The following is an 18,999-nucleotide window of genomic DNA, read 5'->3' as shown; positions in this document are numbered from 1 at the left end:
TTATATATATATATATATATATATATATATATATACTGGTCAGGTGTGTGCATCACTTTTCACGTCAATTTGCGACATACCTTCCCTCGACCTATTTTTAATATGATCCTTTTTTCAGCAAAAACCAATTTCCATTGATGCATTATTGCTAGTTGATCTGTTCATTAATCAATTTCAAGCTTGAGGGCGGAACTATCAACAGGTAGCGTAAACGCTTCAACTGTCGAAATGGCTACCTGCTCTGGTCAGGAAGTGGTCGGCAGATCGACGTCACAGCCGCGAGAGAATAAGCGCTTTATAGATTCATATAGACTAGGAAAAACAAATGTGGAAAATTAAATTATTTGCCATAAGCAATGCTTAGATGTGAGGTTTCATAGGAAATAGTTTCGTAAAGTTTAGATATTGTGAAAAATAAAATCAAAATTTTTTAGTTATTTATAAAGTTGGTTACTGCGGCACAAAAAGCCGCTCTTCGCGAGTCTCTAGTTGTTTCGCAAATTTTTTTCGAGTTAATTACGACAAGGTAACCAGTCAAAAACGTTGATAGCAGACGAAAACAAACAGACAACAGACGTTTCCTTTCACCCGCTGTTAAGGTGTTTGGGTTTGACAAATGCTTTTTTCTCGTCTGTGTAATTTTTCTTTCACTTTGTCATATCCATTTGAACGTAGTCACCTAAAATCACTCTGAATATGAGGACATTTGACTGCCTACCTTATATATATATATATATATATATATATATATAGATAGGTAACTACGAGAAAGGCCAGCATATATTATATGGCTGGAGAGCTCTTACCGTTTCTATTTACTTCATTTGTTTCCTACTGGTCTTCTTTTACCTGGTGATATATCCCGTTCCTCTGAACTGAAAAGTTTTTTTTGTGATAAACTGCTAAATAGTTGTTGTTGTTACTATCGCGCATTTCTTGTACGGGTTCGTCCTTTTACATATACATACTATTTTGCAATACGATCATCTAGACATTACCGTAAAAAAACGGTAATTAACATGAAAAAAAACAGCAAGACAATAAATTAACTTAACTTATCGAAAATAGCTAACTAAGCAATCGATAAAAGGTCAACTTTGAAGAAATTGGATTTCCTTTTTAATTGCTTTTTATTGGCTATCTAATATCACTACAGCTATTTTAATGTCAAGGATATTTTTGTGCAGTGTTGCAGGTAGCACATTTGATGAAATGTTTCATCCATTTAAAAAAAAATACGCTAAAAATCTGTCATACCAGCAACAGGCTATATAAGCCTAGAGAGCGCTTCAAAAAATCATAGGCAAAAATAATAAACATTTTTTCATTTTCATTTGTATTCTGTAAGCTAGTGTGTAGTGTCGAAAACTGTAGTGGTTGTAGAAGGTAGAGTAGTACGAGACCGGGTTTTTTTTCTACTACCCAATGGAGCATTTATAATAGCCTTAGAGAACCAGGCAATGTGAGCTGAAACTAAACTGAACTATACGTGCCTCGCGTGCTACTCTGTCAAAAAAGATCAATTAAATGCTAGACTCTTTTAGATAAAACGCTGATCCTTGATCAGTTTCAGACTAAGCTTCGGAATATTTGAATTATTCTTACTGGCGTTTAGGTTTTGGAAACATTAAATAGGAGTACTAATCCTGCAGCTTCTGACGACTACGTTATGAGTCTTTGGCAACGTAACAACGTAGTAGTAACGTGTTCGGCTACTAACCTGGGAAGATGTGAGGTGGTGGAGGTTCGAAACCGCATCGTTTTGTGCTGGGAACTAGTTTTCTGAAGCAATGGTTAACGATAATAAAACCGTACGTACACACAATTATATAGCTCTACGTCAGTTTTTAGTGAGTTAGTGGTATCAAGATTAGTTTAAAGGCGCAAATAAGATTTGAATGACTTAGGTGGTGCAGTTGATCGATTTGTTAATATGTTTCTGTTAAAGTAGTATACGATAGAAGCCTCTTTTAATTCCACCGAAAAACCGACCTTTTTTTTTTTGGAGTACAAAACAGTGGGTAATCTATCTGTAATACACAACTACAAACAGATACGTATATAGTTGAAATATCATGACTTGCCCAGGCATTGTTTTTACCAGTTTGTTTTGTCATTATTCTAGAGTTCTTCGTAAAATCACAACGTGACGGCTGTATTGCTGTAGCGCGTTTTCAGTACCATTTTTATATCCAATTACGAATAACCGTTAGTTGTTAACTACACAAAGGAAAATTTGTTTGGAGCGCCCTTTGTTTAAGGCTGTCTCATTAACAAAATAACAGTGGGCGCCACGAGGGTATCTCCACTACTACATAGTTCGTATAAATATAATTGAAAAAAAAAAGCAGTTGGCGTCATAAATACTATTAATACGGGCACAAGAACATCTTATAGTGGTGCCAATAACATCTGACGGTTGATGTGCGCATTTGAGGTTTTCTTCATGCCGTAATACCTAGGTGTTAGCGGGTAGCCGATATTCCTTAGGGGCTTAAAAATATGATTGACTCATGAAGCTGAAATACCATGATTTATCATCTAAGTCAAATCTAATCCCAGAAAAGCATTCGGAGGCAACATTAGCGCGCAGCATCAGGGCACTGCCATAGGCGATAACAGGCTTTGGTGGTCCAGTGGTGTCCGGTCACTCTGAAAATCACTATGGACGCAGCGTTTACTGTGACTGTGTCCAAAATCTGCCTACAGCTATTGGCCTGGCCTTTGTTCGATAACACGTTTGGTACCTATTTGGTTAGTAGGTTTTACGGGTTTCTTCGAGTTCAAGGTGCATATACATTACGAATTATAATTCTGATAATAACAACAGCGCCGAAAGTCACTGCACTGTTCAGTAAAATTGTCGTGTTGCTACTGACTATAAATGTGGATATATTTAGGCCATGGGAGTATCTCGAAACCCAGGTAGGCTATTATTAAGGCACGTAATTGAAGTACCTGGGAAGGCCAGAAGTCGAGGAGATGGCTTGTGTGAAATGTGTATACAGGAAAGAAATTTGTAGTTCGACTTCATTAAAAGTTTCGGTAACACACTAAGATTTGTTTGAGTATTAAATTAAGCACTTTCAGGCTCCCTTTTTCAGAACCATCAACACTATTCGTAAGGGTTCGTTCTTTAAGCGACCTTAATCATTGAAAGAGTTTCATATACGTAAATCTATTACAGAGTGAACATTCAGTCTGATCAAGAACAATCAAATTCATATAGACTGCTACATTATGGGATTACAAAAGAAACTAGCAGGTTTAGCAGTGCACCAACATCATCTATCGCCAATTGTACTTGATTATGGAGCGTCTGTACAGTTTACAGAACACGAACTTCCATCATAGCCAGGACAGCGTACTAAATGCTTCGTATATTTGTTAGTGTTTCTTTGGCTCTGTATCGTTGATACTATTAGAATGATGCCATAGCCAGACGCACTAATTGCTGTTGCCCCTCAGAGCTTTACTCCTAAAGGCAGGTGGCAGATAGTTCACATGAAGATGGCGCCGGTGGTGAAGCCGCCTATCGCCGGGTGTTCGGCCTTCAGGCTTGCCCCTTCCATGTTCTAGTTTCGCATCAAAGCCCTTGCATTTCGTTCGATTTCTCTTCCAAGAGAAAGATCACAGGAAAAACGGCAAACGCTAGCGTGGTTCGACCTTAGGCCTGAAAGCTGAGCTGCGGTCACAGCTGTAGGTAATTGTCCCCCGCCTTGTTGTAGCGTTCTGGCTATTTTCAGTTAAATTCGAGAATAGGTAGGGGCAAGAGAAGCGGTGGCTATTTTTAGTTGCATTTGAGAACAGATAGGGGCAAGCAAGAGAGTGACGATGGGGATGGATAGGCAAGGGTGTAGAATTCAGAAACTTTGTTGGAGGAGGGTGTAAGAGCATCAGACGGCATGGAGAGTAAAGGTTCAAGCGTTATCTTTTAGTTTTTTTTAGCTAGGCAAGATCTGTCTATAACCGTAGTATTCTATCAATTCTGGTGAAACCGCCGATGTCGATACCTGCTGATTCGCTTGTTCGCTTGTTGAGGCTACATAACACGACCACCTCACGATCCATTAACTGCAATAGTGAGATGAACTTCATGCTATCATCGGTACTCTAGTGCGCCGCTTTGTTTATATGCACGCTTTGTGATAGTGCAATACTAGCGTGTTCTTGCTAAACATATAGATGCGGTGGGCGCGGCGGTCTATGCTCGACGCCCGACGTAGGCACGCGTAGGGAGCACTGATCATGCGTAAAATTCAACTATACAACGAGAGATAGGTGATGAACATCGCAAATGTGGGTTTGGACATGGATCGTGCTAAAAATTCATTATACAAGAAGAGATAGGTGACGGACATTATAGGTGGAGATTAGATATGTGATGAGCATTGTAGGTGGAGATTCAAAAGGCTCGCGCACAGTGATTAAGTCAATGAAGTTCCGCATTTCCCGGTGACAACGCAGCATGATGACGTACTTTGCCTACCTGACAAATACGTGTTATCCTAGACTTGAATCCAGGAAACACACCTAAAATCGTGTTGGAAGTGACCCGTCTAATGGAACACTTCACGGGAATAGCGGTAGCGTAATGCTGTAATAATATATTTTAGGTAAATGAGGGTTCTGGTGCAAAATACCACCTGTAATGTGGGCGCTGAATGCAGGGGGAGTTTGTCGTCTGGCAAATGCTTATTTGTTGCTGTCACTCACTAAAATGCGACGTGTTCCAACCTAATAGCGGTTCGTCATGTTGGAACTTGTTCCAACATAATAGCGGCAAATTTCTTCTTTCTTCTACTCATCCTATTTCTTCTTCCTGCTACTCATCCTATTTCTTCTTACTGCTTGAAAAAAGAAATGCCAAAGGCTGTTCTGTGCCTTACGGTAACCATCATTACCAAATACCGCTTGGAAAAAGAAATAAATGCCAAATGCTGTTCCGTGTCTTACGGTAACCACAATTACCGTTCAAAGCTATTGTTGTCGAACTCTGAACCACGGTTCTGTAAAACCTGCAGGGCATAGTGGGGACATAGTGGCTTTTCGTATGGGAACGTTGTACTACTACAACACTTATTTCCTTATGTTTGCATAGTAAGTACGACGCTATAATTCCATTCAAACCGTCACGTAGCCGTAAGACTGCTTGGTAGCTCAAATATGCTCATCGCGTTTCCTGAGCAAGTATTCGTGCCCAGTTCATCCTGAACTGAAGCTAAGAACATTTCGTTTATCTTCGAGTTCGTCCTCGTATCGTGACTTCCTCGTGTAGCTTGCTTAGCATTTTGTCTCTATGCTAGACCTTTTCGATTTTCATGTTGTTTAATTACGCACTTGATTTCATGCTGTACTGACTGTCTCGCTAGGCCTGGTTGATTCACTACTCATAACGAGATCGACCGCATTTATAAGTCTGTGCTTAGCTATTTAGGGTTGCTGAGGGCCTCCATCCACACAAAATCGTTAGTACTGGAATAAAGCCTTTCCGACAGCCTCAGATTCTTGCTTCCTTTATGTTCTCGCCTTTCCCCCTACGAAGTGCCTCCACACACGCGACCGCGTGTTCTTAACGGAGGCACAAATACTGCCACACTGTCTGACAGCGTTCCGCGTCCGCTACTATTACTCAGTACTGTTTAAAAAGCTCCCCACAGCGGCGCATTCCATAGGCCATCGCAGACAGTTTAGTTGGAAACATATCTGCCATTGTGTTAGCCATTGTTATTAGTGCCGTAGACGTCAAGCTCTGCTACCAGGCGGTACGCATCGGCACAGCATAATTGAAAGCAAATAGACTGTCAAAATTGAACGTCTTTTTCCTTCGTGTCCCTTACTAGATTGTGTATATATATGCACCTTGCGCTGTCTATATGTGCTTCTATATATGTAACCCGCAGGAGTTTATCTGATAATGAGAAAAACCTAAACATTTCATTAGAGGAAGTTTCATGTACGCTATATAGCTTTCGGTTTGCGTTGCATTTGCTCAGTGGGTCCAAACGTAAATTCTAATATGTTTATGTATAGCAGATGCAATCATTGAGCGACCTTGAGAAATACATTTAAAAATATTATTTCCGTTTCTATATATATGTAGGTTTTCGATTGATTGATAACAGCACTTATCAATCACCGAAAACGACAAAGCCAAGGGAATCTTGTCAACGTAGTGCCAATTTCTTCTTGGTAAGGCATATTTGAGGTTACCGATTTCATGTAGCATTGCGTGCTTTGTTTGGATGCGTGTCAACGTGCAGCTTTGAAATTTTGTCCAGCATCTACTGGTCCTTGTGTGATATAAAGAATTGGGACTCTCCAGATTTGACAAGAACGATGAATTTAAATTAGCTCAGTCATGTGCTGACGAGATGGCTGTGGGTAAAAGCACGATTAAATTGAACGTTCAATAAACTATTTAATGTGTTTGCTCCGGCCCGTACTACAAAATCGAACCCTGAATTGCTCACACCTGACCGGCCTGACGCCGAGACGTAGGCCTTAACTCGTTGCGTTCTTATTTTTTTATTCCACTGCGTTCGGTCTGTTACTCCGTTACACCCGCTTTTATTTGTTGTTGTTTATTAGCTTGGCCGATGTCTTATCACCCTGCGTTATACCATTACCTTGTGCGATATTCTTTATGGTCACAGCGTCACGCATATTACGGTAAACAAATTTTACCGAAACACCCCTTGCCTCATTCACTTACTCAGTCTTTATTCAGATCTGTATATTCAAATCTAATCCTAAAACAACGAGCTTATCTGCTCGGGCTAAATTAAGAATTTTTGTTGTACTTACTTAACCCTGTTATCTCGTATGCAGATTTTTCGTTGTCATCCAGCATCCACTGTGTTTTAGTGAATCCGCTGGATCGTTTTAGAAATTCAGTTGCAGTGCCTCAATAGTTTTATTTCTTTGTCTCAGACATCCGTCTGATCCAATTATTGTGCTTCAGACGCCTTTACACCTGCGATCGGTTATTCCATGTTCTGATTACAATGAAGGTATTACTCTGCTACCATAAATTCCCTCCTCGTGATGGAGTAATGGGTAACGTGTTTTTTTTTTAAAGTTAAAAACACAAAGTCTAAGTTTTAGTCGAGCCAAAAGCAGCCATGATGGCAAGAACGCCTCTGAAACTACATCAATTCATTGTGCTCATCAAGTTATTCTGCAGCCTCAGGGTCTGAAATTGATCTTCACTTTCTACAGTGGAACTTACCAATGAAATCAATAAATGATATTGTAAGGATCGATTTTTTTTTCTTTTAAATGTACGGCTACGAAATGTGTTTGCTTAGTACGATATGATCCAGGTATAAACTTGTTTACGAATCACTCGGCTGTGTGTGTTCCTGCGTCTGCTCTTCATTGTTGCATCGAACAGCAATGGATAGAAAAATACCGAAACGATCTTAAAGTCGAACGTTCTATTTTGAAAATCAGTGACCTGACACATTGAACGCGAACTGCGGAATCTCATAATACAAATCGTTCCCAAGCGTCACAACATAAAAGCTCAATGTACACTTTAACTGGCATAATTAATCGATCTCGCTACACGCGAGTATTGCGCATAGATTACTGTCGTTTCATATAACGTAAGGTTTTCTTTGTCATTCGCCGATTTTTACTCGAACTTTATGAAAATCTTCTTCGATCCCTCACCCAATTTATATATTCCTACTCTTCAAGTTCCTTCAGGACTGCTTCATCGATCTTTGTGCAATTTAGCATTGTTGCGCTAGAAACGACGTTGTCGTTCTATTGGGCATCTTCTGTTGAATCACTTCGTTTTCTTCCTGGGGTGATACACGTACTTTTATTGATCGTTATGTTTTACACGAGGGCTTCTTTCAACAAAACGTATGGTCATCTTTGGATGAAAATTTGATTTCGGCGTGGCTTTCAAGGCTACCCATTTCATGCGTTGTCTCCTACCAACTTCGAAGCACCATCTTTCACTCCGCGTCGGAGCTCCTGTTGGGGCTACGTGTTGCCCTCTGCCGGGCCAAATACTCAAAAATAATTAGAACCCATGTTCCGTTGTGCGTATTACTTAATGTATGAGATACCAGGCCTGAGATTGCGAATTTCCACTATAGATAAGTACCTTGAATATATAGAATTTAATTAATCTATAGTGGAAATTCACAATTTACTTTTTCGGCCAATTAACGAGCTTGTTTTGTCACCCAAAAATTCTGATCGACCTCGGATGGCCTATTTTGGGTGCGAGATACCCTTTTTGAACTTATTTACTAAACTTCGAGTACTTTTCCTAGTTACATAATCTTCGTTGTGCATAGCATAAATATCCCAGACTGGTTCTACAAGTGTTTGACGACGGCAAAAGGCGCAGTAAAATAGGTATTGAAAATGTACGTTTTTTTTTAGCAGAAACATGCTTTGAACCCAAACTTTAGGTGAATATCTCTTTACTATACAGTGTAAATAGAGCATGCTGATAGAGGGAAGAAAAATCATTTTCGAACAAAGCATAATAAGGATTTTAGAAGCAGGCGAACGACGGAGAAATAAAAGGTATTAAGATGAGGTTGTTACGGTTGTATTTCCTACTGGGGCTTCTAACGCAAAGGAAGTTGTTGTGATTGGTTTTACTGTTATTGTATTGATAAATTTATTTTATTTTTTTTTATTTAAAATTAAATTGTTTAAACTTAGGCGGGCGTATATAAGTAGGAGGTAACAAGATATTGTATATATATTAAGCTTTATTGGAACCAGTCGCGTATATGCGAACCCAGAGCACTTCATAAAAATTTACAAATCGCCGGTTCCCAACCGTTTTAAGATCGCGTTTTCCAATCTACTAGATTGCATTTTAGACAATACTGTAAATTTTTCTATGGTCCCTGTAACGAATCTTGGAACTTTGGAAGCCCATAGGGCTGCGTAACTTCCTAAGCACTCCGTGGATGATACTTAATCGTTGTTGTTAATTAATTTATGTTTACGGTTGATTTTGGCGATCTAAAGACAGTCCTCGAATTTTTTAGCCGAAGACTCAAGCGTCTGAAATTCTATTCCAGGTTTCTTTTAATAATAATAATAATAATTAATACTTACTTTAAGTATTGTCAAGCGTAACTGGCTTATTACACTTTTTTCTTTTAGTTATTGCGCAGCATGTTGTTTTTCTTTGATTGAATTCTTGTTAATCTAATTGATTATCATAATAGTTATCTGTTCCCGAATTGGTCCTAGAGTAGCTTACCTTTTTGAAGCCTGCTAACTGTCGCTTTCAAATAAAAGCTTGTTTTGATCAACGGTTGATATCTTAAACACTTCTTTGTAGTTACAAACGAGTTCCCAAAATTACCATGATACTAGGCTAATTCCAAAACATGTTCTGTTACGCCCCCTCCCGCAAAACTACGAATTGTTTAGCGTTTGATTAGCCGCACTCGTGTTTTTGAGAGGTAGGAAATGAGAGTCGAGGGGGGTGAGTTGAAGGAGCGCGCGAAGACTGAGGAGGGGTGAACGAAAACAAAAGAGGTGAAAGTACAAACTCGCAAATGAAAGTTTTTTGAAATGGAACTGCCTAGTAGCGTAAGAATGCTCGTGGACGAAGCCATCATCTATTCCACGTGAATCGACCGCCATGGATAGGATAAGAAACGATCTATTGACGATCATGTTAAGAGTAGCGCCTAGCAATCTTAGTATTCTGGTAGAAACTCAGCTTGTATACTTGTGAGGAAAGCGTAATTTTCAATTTGTGCCATGGCCTCCGCCTTGGTCAAGAAACGGATCAACATTTTTTCGTGGTTGTCGTGCAGCCTGCTTTTCTATTGATATCCTTAACTTGTCTTTTGCTGAATATTTTTGCAGGAGGATAAGCGTAGCAAAGTTTTTCCTTCTATTTCTTCAGCTCAAGCGCGTCAAAATTGTCGTCTGTTCTGGCCGCACCTGAACAAGGGCTGAAGAGTCGCACGACAAAAACGTTCAATAGTCATAACTATGAGCCCACCATTGAGTTTATGCTGTTGCTGACGGCATCGTTGTTGTTGTTGTTGTTAACGGTATAGTGAGATAATCATGGTTGACTGATCAACAGCGTTGCTGTACAAGTTGAAAGTTGACAAGACATTGCCCTTTACCTTACACCAGCCACATAAAACCGTTTTCGTCTATCTTTGGTTGATAGAACTGTATACCACAATCACGGCTTAGAGGTGATTTAGCAACTTGGATCGATAGTTAATCTTTACGTGGCTAAATTGATTTATTTTCATAATGTAATGACATAATTTAGTAATCATGTTCGTTTACACGATTTATACATGAGGGGACTACTTAGACTCAAAGGTGAAATCAAAGGCTTGTTAGTGGCATTTCAGTTAATTGATGAAGACCTCTTCATTTTCGAAAGGCTCCTATCACCCTATAACCTGGTATCTTCAACCTTCAATCTTTCCTGTGCATGTTGGTGTTTACAATAGGTTCATGGGCGATTATTAAGTTGCAACCATTAGTGCCACGTTTATCAAGAGTTAATTAAGGACCTGGGAGAAGATTAGTAAAACAGCAAGCGATTCAAGACGTGATGAAGTAGGGAGGACCAGTCGTCTTGTCAACGTTAACTGGATCGAGCGGCACTGGATTCTTTAGAAATTTTGCCTATGCAAATCCGTCGTCGCATCGACGTCTGTTCATAACGCTTTGCGTATGGCATCTCATCAATCGATTAGTCGGACTCTTAGGTGTTAAAGTCGCTATAAGTATCGTTATCTTCAGAGTAAAAGGCGGTATAGAAAGATTATCACTCGAGTTCAATAATATGAAGGATCTGTTGGAAACCCAATAACACAAGGATTTATCAATACGTATAATACGCAAGGAGGAATACATAAATTTGTGTTTTCTACGAGTCTCTTACAATATATACATAAAGAAGTTTGTGATCAGTATACGTATTTGAAAGTATTAAAATATATATTGTGTTATTATACCGGAAGGATTTGCGCATACTGCGTTGGATGAAACCGCCAACAATTCGGATCAGTGCCAGCGGCATTTAAGAAATATATATAATATGAGGTCGTAATCCTTATATATTATATATATATAATATATATAATATAATGTATATATATATATATATATTATGGATTACGACCTCATATTATATATGATATTTCTTACATGCCGCTGGCACTGATCGTTCCGAATTGTTGGCGGTTTCATCCAACGTAGTATGCGCAAATCCTTCCGGTATAATAACACAATATATATTTTAATACTTTAAATGAGTATACTTAAATGAGTATACTGATCACCAACTTCTTTATGTGTATATATATATATATATATATATATATATTATAATATTTCATCCACCATGAGCAGATAGATTTGGATGAGCAGATTTGTAAGCAGTAATCTCTTCGAAAGGCTCCTATCACCCTATAACCTGGTATCTTCAACTTCAAGCCGTCCTTCCTGGTATATCTTCAACTTCAAGCTGTCCTTCCTGGTATATCTTCAACTTCAAGCTGTCCTTCCTGGTATATCTTCAACTATTTGTAAGCACAGTAATCTCTTCGAAAGGCTGTATATCTTCAACTATTTGTAAGCACAGTAATCTCTTCGAAAGGCTCCTAAACTATTTGTAAGCAGTAATCTCTTCGAAAGGCTCCTATCACCCTATAACCTATAACCTGGTATCCAACTTCAAGCCTCTGAAGGCTCAACCCTCTGAAGGCTCAACTATGATTATCTAGCATGAGCAAAGCCTCAACTATTTGTAAAGTTACTTCAAGCCTCTGAAGGCTCAACTATGATTATCCAGCATGAGCAAAGCCTCAACTATTTGTAAGTAAAAGCCTCAACTACTTGTAAGCATGAGCAAAGCCTCAACTATTTGTAAAAGCCTCAACTACGTGTAAGCAGTACTCTTCGAAAGGCTCCTATCACCCTATAACCTGGTATCCAACTTCAAGTCTCTGAAGCCTCAACTATGATTATCCAGCATGAGCAAATAGATTTGTAAACAGTAATTCTTAATGAGCTCGTAATTAAATTACCAGCAATTTGTGTATTTCCAATTTTAGCACACTCTTTCGCACACACAATTTTCGCTGCTGAGTATCCAACGTTTTTCATTCAGCATCTCCATTCAAGCTCATCGACTTATCACCAGTTTCCATCATCGAAAATCACCAGTTTCCATCATTGAAAGACTCACCAGATATAGCAATAGACATCAACCATCTTTTGCGCGACAAACGTTTTATCACGATTGCACCTACAGTTTGTGTGCCATCTGCTCTGAAGGAAAGCTGTTCCGTCCTGCTTCGCCTCCGCTACGTTACCGTGTTGAAGACATGCACGATTCCTGCGTATACAAGGTGAAGAAACCCGCTACAACGCGGCGCTGCCTAAACCGAACTCACTGTCGAAACGCTGCGTACTTACTGACTTTGAAAGCGTTTCCGGGCCGCTCTCCACTGTTCCAACCGGCGTTGATTCCTTTCGAAATTCTCACTGTGGTCAAAGATGTGCTCCAGGTTCCTTTTTACCTGACTAACCTGCGCTGGGGATGGTCGGCCCTGTTGAGGCACTTGTTGAGATAGTTGCTGAGACGGTTGGGGTCCGTTAGGTAGGGAGCGTTCGCGTTGATTCGCTTGTGGAGGAACCATTAGTTTTGTCTGCCGAGGCGGTCCTGTCTGTGGATCAGATGGTCGGGACGTTACTTTGTCAACTGCCTTCTGTAATTTTTTTTCAGTCTTTTCAAGACTCATTAGGGCCGCTGTGCGTTGACGACGCCGAGGCTCCCGCTTTTGTTTCTTCGCCTTCATCGCGCCGCCGGAAAGTGTGCCGAAATCATTATCCTTCAACTGTTGCTTACGACGTGAGGCCGAACTTTCGTATGCCCGGCCTAGCTTCGAAGGTCGGCGAATGCCAGTCATTTTGTTTCAGGTTACTCAAACAGTTATATCAGGAGATCTTCGTCTACGCAGGAACACTGGTGCGGTAGGACCGTCAGTATCGGCGAGTCAGCGTTACCCCTGCTTGGCCGCTGACGAGTTCAAATTTGTTGAAGATCTTAGCGTCGTTTTTTACTCAAATTTGCGACCATACTCTCGATATATATTGCATGGCATAGCCTGATTTTCTAATGGATATCTTGGTTTGAGAATGCTTGGCGCGCTGATCATTACTTATATAGGTAATATTATGGAAAATTGTAATTTCGATTAAAACAGATGTTTAATGGGCTAGGCTGAGCATTGCTTGTTGATACGCACTTTGGCGCCCAGTTTTGATAATCAATGTACAAAACAGCATAATTTACGCGATCAGCTCTCCTCAAATCGTTGTAAATATGCAATTATTTTATATATTTACACGAAATTATCCACTCGAAAGAGACCTAGATGCTAAATTTAGAGGTTCAATGTTCCAAGTTCATAAACAGACATATATATAAAACATGTGTCCATACTAAGCAGGTGTGTGTCTTTGCTGGCCTTTGGCCAAAAGAAAACTCACTGGTTCAATCCCTGCTAACGACACAAAGTACAGGTTAGGCACGATTAAATGAAAAAGCAATATCACATGAATTTATAATAAGACGAATGTCGCTGTGGACTAATCAGCATCATAAATGCGACGATAGATAAAGATACATAAAATAGAAACAGTTACTTTTATAGCCAAGGCAGTATCATTGAACGTGAACTCTACATATTTGGGCTTGCCGATCGACAGCGCGATTACTTCTACAATAAACTGATGCCAACTAAAGGTCCACGAAATCCTTGTATGATAGCCATTTTATTAGAGTAGTCCTAATTATTCACCTTGACTGGCTCTGCGTCCTTTCTTAAAGGAAGTATTTAAAGCGTATTTAAAGGAAGCTAATGATAGCCACCACTGGCGTGATCCTGACTTTTCTAGACTTTATCACTCTTCCGGGATTGCACTTTATTGCATCAAGTTATCGACATCAGCTTCGACGCCGGGACCTAGAAAATTCACAATATCACCTTAATTCATCGAAGCATCTCGACACAACGACAGACACGCAGATAAATATGGCTCAAGCTTTGCTCAGTCTCCAAATTAACTTGCCAACAAATTCGCCCACGCGATGAGAGTTTATATTATGACAGATGCTGCTGACCACAATGAAACCTTTTCCGACCTCGAGAGGGTATTTTATTGTTCTGCCCCTATCCAAAACTACTAGATCAAAAAATCGTTTTGTTGCTAAAAATTCCTCCTGACCTATATTATAGGAACTCGCGAATTTAATCACTGCCTTTATCGACATCGTTCTCTTGAACAGAAGCTCTTTTCCATGGGAACAAGGTCAAATATAGTCATCGGGCACCGGAAAATGCCATGGCTGGTCGCTTTCGAACATCCGATTCATCGCTGCTCGATTTATAGGCTGTGCGTGAAAGTAGAGGCTGCCGGTTCTTTCATGAACACGACAGTGAATGCGGCGTAGGTGGCTAAACTGCTTGCGTCTTTTCTGCTCATTGTAGTTGCACAGCCATTCTGTCTGCCATGTTTTCTAGGCCTTTAGCGGAGCGTTGAGGCCAATGAGGTTATGGCTTCTGCCTCTTTGCCTTCATGGCGATGCCATGAAGCACTCGCACTTGTCATTTTCTTTTCGTACCAGCATCACTAAGTACGGAACGTGGCCGCCTCTCAGCTATTACTCCTAACGTAAAGCCGAACATGCTTCGATTAAATGTCAAAGATCTTGGAGCAGACGTCTTTTTTTTGCGTCTGTCTTGGCTGATGATCTTTGTTGTTACAACGAGTGACGTAGGTGGGAATGATCAGGTAGAGTTTGATCGGGTAAATTGGTTTATTTGCTAGCACATAGTCTACTTTTTCATTGCAGTTCTCATAATTAAACTCTGCTGTTATTATTCCAGTGATCAGATATAGTCGAATCGTCTAAATATAAATACACGTATACATTATAAACTTTTCCGTTTCGATCCCCATGAAAATTTCTCCACAAAACATCTACGTGAACGTGCATTTATTGTGATATTTATGTTTGACATATATGTGTACAAATATGGCATGTAGTTTTCACAAGTATTTTGGCGCGACCACATACAGTGGTTTCCATATGAACAATAGCAGCTACAGGGATTCCTTATGTTTCGCACTATTGGGTTCCATATAGGTACACTGTACATGTGTGCGTTTTCGTATGTTCTCTTCAGCATGTTCATCGCGTTCTCTATCGAATGCATGTAGCTCGTCCCAGAGATTCATTGTGAACATCAGATCAAAGTGCTTAACCCTAACGACTGCGTACGATATTCTATGTGCTTGGCCTGTTCGCAGCGATCCGAGGTGCCTGAAAAACTCTGATAAGCTACGCTGGCAGGTATTCGGTTGATGTTCAGACAATTCGGATCGTTCCAATAAAATAATAAAGTATGCTTGCTGTTGGTTGGTGATAAGTCCAGTGGAATTATAGATTTATTTCGATTCTTGGGCTTCTTGTGTTCATGTGGTGAAAGCCACATAACGAGCAGAACGAGGCAAACAATGATGGACAAGTCAAGTTCATGTCCCTATGACGATCAGGATGATCAGCACAAAAAAAGATTGACATACAAATAACAATGTTCTCTGCCATTTTTGGATTCAAAGGTTGGCCAGAATACCTCGCTCTACTAGACGAATTCGGTAGTGTTCCTTAACAGGTAGAAATCAGGCAGACTCGATCAGTTGGCTTTTATTCGATATATTTTACAGATTAATTTATGTAGCACACATATAACAACATGACGGTGAGATGATGGCCCTAATGAGGCACCAGGAAATCAGCCATCCAGTAAGCGGTTCACGTTCCACCTCCGCGATTCATGAAAATCGCTCCGGCTGAGCTTTAAACAAAAAGCTTTAAAATAGACTGAATTAACCACAGAAGTAATCCTTTACGAAACGGCTTGACGAAGTGCAAACGAGAAATTATTTCGAAAATATTTTACGTTTGTAGTCTTACGTAGATGTAGTACGGACGTAGAAAACTCTACATTGCATCCTACGGAGTAGGCTTTGAGCTGGAAAAGGCCCGACACTTCAGATTGAGATTTATATTTCCGAAACTTTTAACATAAACATTCTAACAAGAACTGGTTGAAAAGAGCACCAATGTAAACAAGTCTACGGTTTAGTTCTTTTTTTTTTTCGTGTAAAAGGACGTTTATTCAAACGCACGCTGCTACAATAACAGGTACCACAAATACGAAATGACATAATCAGCTTAACGAATGTTGCTTAAGTTGACAAATTGTCTTAGCACTTACTCTTCTAACTCAGGTTGATGCTATTGACACCCAAACGTTCCGAAAACAACTAGAGAGCCTTCCGTATTGACGTGCGTTCTCATTCGTTCTTTCACTATGAATGATGAAAGACGCGGGCACACTTAGCCGTGTCGTCATTGAACCCCATAATGTCCCTGCTTTAGATCACCTCATTCTCTCTTTACGATAAAAATATTTTTTTATCGTACGAAAAATTCCACCACTGACCAAACGCCATCAGCGGTAGGCTGATGCATCATTTTTCTCCGTTCCGTTCAAACTGCTTTTGAAGACAACGGAACGCTAGAAAATATGTACAATGCAGCGCGAGGTTCAATTCACTGAGCGTCAGAAGATATGAGGATAGGAGCATTCTGCCGAATTAACGTGACTAAGACGTAACACGTCAAATGTATAGGTATACAGATAAATATATGTGCATATATATGTATATATATATATATATATGTGTGTGTGTGTGTGTGTGTGTGTGTTTGCGGCTATATAAAGTCTGAACAAGTGGCTGTCAAGCGGCACTCGTCTGTTCCAGCCAGCGACAAAAAAAAATCTTCTCTGTTGCTAGCAATCGTATAGCGAATGCGATATCAATGGAAGACAAGGATATAAAGCTATATTAAAACGTAGCGTAGTACTTTTACTAGGGATTCAATTTGGGTCAAATACTTGTAGGTGGCACTTTTCTTCATGATAGTGATATTAATTATAACACTACCTTGTTGTAGTAATAATGTTGTAATAAATAAATTGATTGTAATCATAACACTAAAATCTGTTGCAGAAGACTGCGTTTAAAAAATGCATGAATATCGCTGAAGTCATTGAGCAATAAAAGCAGCCAAATCCTGGAAAATCTCTCAGGATAAACGGTAGCCATGTTTGGTTTCAGGGAACTATATTGCTAGCATTGAAACGCAGTAACTAACGCTTGCGTTTCCGTCACCGAATGGCACGCTAGCTCTAGCTATCGTAGTGTATATGTGTCATGTTTGCGTCCTCCGAGATCGAATTCAAAGACTATTGAGCTACGATTCGGCAAGTTCTTGACATTAGCCCCTACGCCGTCCCGCTGCAATCGTAGTAATCTGGCTGTTTCCCTTGTAACTTAGTTGGGCTCCAGCCTTAATTTTCAGGTTCCCTAAAACACCTAAAGCATCACTGTGCCCCAGTTGACAAAAATGGATAGGCGGAACTGGGGGTGGCCAGCCACATCTAATGATTGCTGGGCGATCGCTATATTATCCGCCCATTTCAAACCACATATGCTTCAAAAAAAAGGAGTTCTTCTTGTTTTATCGTTTTGCCAAACTGCCACAATCGAATTTAGCCTCATCACTAATAGCATAGCGAGATCGTCGATCAATGTGATGTAGATACGGCGTAAATCTGATCAACTATAGCCCGCTTAATCAGATCCATAAAGACTAGGTTGCCAAGAAGAACAGTTTCTCTAAAAGCCTTCCCTAATCGCGGCCCGTTCTGACGCTTTACTGAACGCACCTTTTCGCTCTTTTAAGATACCGAAAATTCAACGTTGTTTCATGTTTGTTTGCTGTTTCATTACACGTACCTCACGATACGCTATATGTATCTCGCGAACGTGCGCTTATGGCCCACATTTGAGATGCTACTTTCTTTATAAAAGTGTATGTTCTTTGACTTTAGAAAAGATCTTTTTCGTCTAACTTCCATTATGCAACCTACATTCGTACCTTATACATTGGTCTCCACCAGAAACGTCCAGCCTTAGTCCCGTCACTGTGCCATGAAACGTACGATGCAAGGATAGCAGCAAGCAAAAGCTAATCAGGGGGTTTACGGGCATTTCCAGCTTTCTGCCTTTTTCAGAAAGCGTACGACGACGACGACGACGACGACGCTTCTTATTGGCCTCTTGTCGATAAGCGGTCGATTTCACTCGGCCTTATTTTGGTTTCCTCTAATTGTACCGGCACTTCTGAGAAGCTTGCCTTGACTTTTCTCCATTATTTTGCTAGTCCTACGGCTTAGGAAGGTAACGGGAATTTCTTTCGAGATGCATTCCTGTTACGCTGTACAACTGCCACGGTACGAACAAAATGCTTAGTTTACAGAAGCTAGTAACATAAATTGTTTCTTCTCTTTTTTCGTTTCAGACAGGGCTCTCTATGGAAAAGTTACCTATTTAAGCAATAGGCAACAGTGATTGGTAATAAATGTTCGGGCCGGTTTTACGCGACAACTGATATACTATAGCGTTTGATCCTATGGATATGAAGCAATCTGTTTTAGTATAGAATAACTTTAAGACGTATAGTATTTTTCGATGACTTCGCGCAGCTTTCGAATGCTCAACATTTTGTCAAAATTACTGGATAATAAATTCATTACGTCTCTTCAAGTAATGTATAGTTATCGATCTTCCATACGTTTGTGCGTATGCTCACTTTATTATAGCTAACTGCGTCAAAAGTATCACAAACTAACTTCAGGGATACGGGCGAATGTGGTGAATATTAGACCACTGGACGCGAGATAATACGTTTCTCGTAGCTGACCCTTCACTATTTTTTTTTTTCGTTTCGCAGTGTTGCACCTAGATGATCTCCTATGTCCTTCTTCTTAATAGGCAAACGAGCTATCACTACAGCGTCGTAGAGGCCCTATACACGTGCTGAAC

The 18,999-nt window shown here is 40.0% G+C and overlaps 1 protein-coding gene across 3 annotated transcripts in view; it reads left to right on the top strand.

Moving 5' to 3' along the window:
- Window positions 1–18,999, top strand: part of LOC111264710 (uncharacterized) — a 72,121-nt gene that overhangs the window by 980 nt on the left and 52,142 nt on the right. Inside the window, exons 1-2 of one of the 3 annotated variants that reach the window (XM_086970170.1) lie at window positions 815–944; window positions 1,616–1,811. The exons of 1 other annotated variant lie outside the window; for it this stretch is intronic. The gene's annotated coding sequence lies outside the window, so the exon portion shown is untranslated. Of the gene's footprint in view, window positions 1–814; window positions 945–1,615; window positions 1,812–18,999 lie in introns of those variants that run through there. One more of the 3 variants, XM_086970169.1, reaches the window with a different exon arrangement.

Source organism: Varroa jacobsoni, unplaced genomic scaffold, assembly GCF_002532875.2.
Source record: "Varroa jacobsoni isolate VJ856 unplaced genomic scaffold, vjacob_1.0 scaffold_888, whole genome shotgun sequence".
Lineage (NCBI taxonomy): Eukaryota > Metazoa > Arthropoda > Arachnida > Mesostigmata > Varroidae > Varroa > Varroa jacobsoni.
The sequence above is the reverse complement of the archived record's forward strand: the minus strand, read 5'-3'. Positions and strand labels throughout refer to the sequence as shown.